The following is a 5,498-nucleotide window of genomic DNA, read 5'->3' as shown; positions in this document are numbered from 1 at the left end:
ACAAGGGTCACCCCCCTTTGGACAGGCCCTGCTCTGAGGTAGAGGCTGTTTTTTCTAAAACAGAGTCACATCAGTTTCTCACTTGGGGTGCAGAACAATGGTGAAGCCCCCCCTGGCTCAATCCCTAGTACAAAAAAAAAAAAAAAAAAAAAAAAGGAAAGCAAGCAAAGAAGTTTTTCTGATTATCAAGTGTATACAGAAACTTTTCTAAATATGTCTATATACAGAAAATGATGCTGGGCTGGGGTTGTTGCTCAGCGAAAGAGTTCTTGCCTAGCATGGTAAGGCACTGGGTTCAATTCTCAGCACCATGTACAAAGAAGTAAAATAAAGGTCCATTGACAACTAAAAAAATATAATATAATATTATATATATATATATATATATATATATATATATATATATATAAATTAAAAGCATTAAACAAATTAAAAAGAAAAAATGATGTGGACACTCACTGCTGGGCACAGTGGCTCATGCCTGTAATCTCAGCCACTCTGCAGGCTGAGGCAGAAAGACTGTAAATTTGAGGTTAGCCTAAGCAACTTAGTGAGGCCCTATCAGTTTAGGAGACTGGGTTCAAATAAAAAGGGCTGAAAATGTAGCTCAATGATAGAGTGCCTCTGCATTCAATCCCTAGGACATTAAAACAAAGCAAAACACAACAAACCAAAATCCTAAGCTACCAGCACCCTTCTGCCCAGAGATGACCACTGTTCCCACTTTGCGGTTGGGTATTTTCTTCTGGACCTTTATAAGTGAATTTAAAATAATATATGGGATTGCACTAGATGCACTGATCTAAAAGCATGTCATTCCATTAACACATAATCAACTCCTACAATAATAGCACCTGCATTTATTGAACACCTACCATGTGCCAGATACCACCCAGAGGGCTTCCTATGTTTGCATCCTGACAACAGCCCTGGAAGACAGAAATTTCATGGAGGAGGAAGTCCAGCATCAGAGAGGCCCAAGCACTTGCCTAAGGCCACACAAGTTACAGGTGGCAGAGTCAGGATTCAAACTCAGGGCAGAGTTCCAGCTGTCACACACTAGGTGGCCAGTTCTTTACCCTATAAAAGGCTAATCCCCACCCCCACCCTCTAGTTTTGCCTTGGAGGGTTCACAGGCCTGTGGAAGCCTACTACAGATCCTAAAATCAGATGATGCAGAGAGATCTGGGTTCAAATGCAGACCTTCCAACCTCTTGGCTGTGTGGCTTTGGACTGGTTAGGACCCCACCCTGAGGCTCGGTTTCCTCATCTATAAGGTGGGGAGACCTATTCCGCAGGGTCTGTGAGGGGCACATGAAAACAGGCAGGCACTATGCCCTGCCCTCTAGGTCTCGGTGGCCTCCACCCCCAGCAGACACCCCCGGGCTCTGGAGCAAATGAAATGTCACTATGAGGTGCTAGCCTCTGGCTGCCCTGGGACCTGGGTCAACTCAGGGGACAACAGTTAAGTCCTCTAACGGAACAGTTCCTGTTTACAAAGCTTCTCCTGTAGTTAGAGGATTTTCCAAATAAAGTGTCACCCCAAAGTTGGGGACAAAAGTCGGGATAGCAAGGAAAACACAGGGCCATTGAAAACCTGCCCTGGCTTCTGGCTGCCCCATAGGAGGCTCCAGCCTTCCCAGAAGGCCTGAGCCCTCACAGCCCTCAACGTCTGCACAGGTCTCCCCTCAATGAGGCCACCCTGACTGGCGTGTTGTAGTGCCCACTAATAAATATATTGCTCTTTTTTTTTTTTTTTTTTGTGGTACCGGGGTGCTCTACCACTGAGCCACATCCCTGGCCCTTTGGTTTTCAGTTTGAGACAGAGTCTAAGTTGCTGAGGCTGGCCTCGAACTTGTGAATCTCCTGCCTCAGCCTCCGGAGTAGCTGGGACTATAGGCATGCGACACATACCTGGCTCATCCATAGTTGCTAAATGAATGACCCAAAAAGATTCCGATTGAAGACAGAACTCAACCTGAAGGAGGTGCCACAGTGACCCTTGCAGCGCAGACACACGCGGTCCTAGAACTGAAGTAGGGACAGAAGTGGATGGACACCAAGGAACAGCAGGAAGCAGGTTTATTGGGCTGCAGGGTTCAGAGGTGGCTCTCACCTAAGAATTCCTCCCTGAATCCAGTTCAGGAGTGTTTAGAACTTTATGCCCAGTGTATGGCGGGAGGGGGAGCTCAGAGGCTCACAATCTGTGGAAGGCCACAAAAATAGTTTTTTATTTTTATTCTTTTACTGTTGTGGGCACCCAATTCAGGCCAAGGACACTCTCTGTGAAAATCAGTGTCTGGGAAAGGGAGGGTCCCCCTCCCCTTTCTTCCCACCAGCTGGATCCAAATGGCCCTGAGCATGGTCCTTTGAGATAGGAGCCCTTGTGAAGACCTGGGGTTAGTTTTTCTTATCACTGTGTGTCTGCAGGCTTAACCCCTGCCTGCCTGGAAATTCTTTTGCAGAAGTTTTGTTGAGAGCCTGAGAACAAATTTGGGTGGGGGTCTCTGGAGAAGCTCAATTAAGATTTTCTGTGGAGAAGGGGCGGGGAGGGGCACTACAGGACAGCAGAAAGGGCTCAGCTGGGGCTGGGAGGCCCCAGAGGCCAGGACCCTCTCTCAAGGCAGGACCCAAAGCCTGGGGGCTCTGGGACAGGCCAGCAGGTCTCCACAGAGCTGAGGACACTGAGGTTAAGGAGGCTTGAGGGCCAGCAATGTGGAACAGAGGGAGGGAGGGCATCCCAGAGGAGGCTGGGGGCCTGTGGCCTCCATTTGCCTCTGCACCCCCTGCTGGGTGGCCTCCCCGTGTAGAGCCTGTTTCCTCATCTGACAAATGGGGTCCTGAGTCCTCTCCTGCTGGTATGTGGACCCCTGGCTAAGCTCCAGTGTGTGTGGTCACTTGTGGCCCTGAGGGCAGTTCACTGGAAGGACCACAGGAGATAATGGGAGGGAACACGCTGAGCCTGAGCAGTTTGGGGGCCTGAACAGATGGCCACTGTCACTGTTATCATTTGCCATCTAGCCCAGGGTCCTTTTTTAAAAAATATTTTTTAGTTGTAGATGGACACAGTACTTTTTATCTTTGTCATCCTAGGTGACGCTCTACCGCTGAGCCCCAGCCCAGCCTACACCCCGCCCCATCCTTTTTAAACCAATCAGAAGTCAAGGCCTTACTCAGGTGGATTTTGCCTCCTCTTCCTCCTTTGTCCTTTTCTTTCTTTTTTTCTTTTTCATCTTTAATTTAAGAGACAGGATCTCCCTATGCTGCCCAGATTGGCCCTAAGCCCCTGGGCTCAGGTGATCCCTCTGCCTCAGCCTCCTGAGCAGCTGTGTAAGATTAATGTCCTCTTTTCTCAAAGTTAAGCCTGTAGAGTGAGTTTCCTAACAAGCAACAAAAATGTGTCTGCGGTAATCTAATCAGGTTAAGGTTGAAAGTAGCCATTTGGAGCATCAAACAGAGCTCCCTTTGGCCTCCTCTTCCGATCACGTTGCCTGGAGTGTAGGAGGTCATCCACCAACTAGAGCCCTCCCACTGCCCTCCCAATTTTAAATTAGTCCCTGGACAGGGCCAGGGGCAGTGCTGATTGGGGAGCAACACCTTGCTGGCTTGCCAGATTTTCTGGTAGCACACTCTTCTGCAGAAGTAAAATCTGCCTTGCTTGATGCAGGACAGATAGGCTGGACACCTGAGGAATCTTCAGGAAGCAGGTTTAATTCTGCTCTAGTGACCCAGAGGGGTTACTGCCGAAAAATCTCTAGACCTTGGAGTCTGGAAATTCTTTGAGATTTATTTTCAGTGGGTGGTTACATAACAGTCACTTTTTTTTTTTTTCTAAGAGAGAGAGAGAGAGAGAATTTTTTAATACTTATTTTCTAGTTTTCGGTGGACACAACATCTTTATTTTTTTATTTTTATGTGGTGCTGAGGATGGAACCCAGCACCCCGCGCATGCCAGGCGAGCGCACTACCGCTTGAGCCACATCCCCAGCCCCACATTCACAGTCACTTTTTGTTCTACATTCTTAGGTTGGACAGAGGTTGCACCAGTTTTTACCAAGGAAAAAAGAAATAGTGATTTTGCACAGCAACAGGCTCCATGGCAAAGCCAGCTTTTATAAGGACAAAGCTTCAAACCAGCTGAGGTCTGTGCAGAAGTCCTGTTGACATTCTTCATAAGAATCTCGAGGAGAGAAGCTTTTGTGTTACGATTATGGTGGGGGTCCTTTTGGGGGCAACATCATGCCAGTAACTTTTGAGCACCTGTCTGATTTCTTTTTCTAAAACAATACCTTTATTTTATTTATTTTTATGTGGTGCTGAGGATCGAACCCAGGGCCTTGCACATGTGAGGTATGCCCTCTACAGCTGAGCCACAACCCCAGCCCCACCTATCTGATTTCTTGTGGCACCTGGGATAACAGGCTGTGTCCCACCTCCTGCTCCAGTGGATTATTACCATGGAACTCTGCACAGTAAGTACGTTTGAAGCCAGAATTAGACAGGCAGTCGGTATAGATAAGTAAATCTAAAGTGGCACCCCCTTTCTCCACAGAAAAGTCACCAGCACTCTAGGTGACTAGAGTTACTAGTTTTTCACAAACATATCCAGTGTAGTAGTTTGTAGAAATGTGCGAACCAGGCCTCTGGCCTTGAGCTGGGCTTCACAGAGATGTCTACATTTTTAAGATAAGTTACAAACGGGCCCATGGTAACAGCTGGCAGGGGAGGAAAGAAAGAGGAGAAGAAGCTCTCCCCTTCTCAGGGGTTGTCCTTGAAGGGTTAACTTTCCCAGAATAGTGAAAGAAAAAGCTGCTTTTATGTGAACTTCTGAGCCCCTCCCCTTACATGCTGGGGATAAAACTCTGAAACTCCCTGAACTCGGGGTTCAGGGGATTGATTGGTTACAGCAAAGGCTGTGCCCCCCTGAACCTGGCTGCAGCCAAATAAAACTGTTTCCTGCTGTCTTCGGTGCCTTGCCTCGCCTCTTGGTCCCTACAACAAATCGAGTCAGGTGGATCAAGGAGGCCAATTTTGAGAGTCTGGGAACTGGAGACTGTCCCCTGAGGGACTGAAATGTTAATTCCTCAGAGCCCTACCTCTACCCTTATCAAGAACCTGCCCCGGCTCCAACCTGTTGCTAAGGCAACCTGTCCCAGGAATTGGGCCTCCCAAGGGGAGCTGTAAAGTTGCTAATTAATGTGTCCCGGGCTGCTCCATCCTGCCCTTCCCCCTACAACCCACCAGGCTCCCACCTCTTGACCCTCCCACGGAGCATTCCTGGGCCTGGTCACATCCGCAGGAAGGAGAGAGATGAAGGGGAGAGGGCGGGAGAACAAAGAAAGCCTAGGACATCTAACAAGGCAGAGCACCTCGCTCCTGGGGACACCAGGACACCAGCTCTGGCCCCTTCTTCCTCCCCCGAGGAGTCTATGTTACCCCTTTCAAAATAAACCCCGCTTTATCTGCTTGCTTCTCTAATGTTCAAACTTCAATGTGTC

Source organism: Marmota flaviventris, chromosome 3, assembly GCF_047511675.1.
Source record: "Marmota flaviventris isolate mMarFla1 chromosome 3, mMarFla1.hap1, whole genome shotgun sequence".
Classification (NCBI taxonomy): Eukaryota; Metazoa; Chordata; class Mammalia; order Rodentia; family Sciuridae; genus Marmota; species Marmota flaviventris.
The sequence above is the reverse complement of the archived record's forward strand: the minus strand, read 5'-3'. Positions refer to the sequence as shown.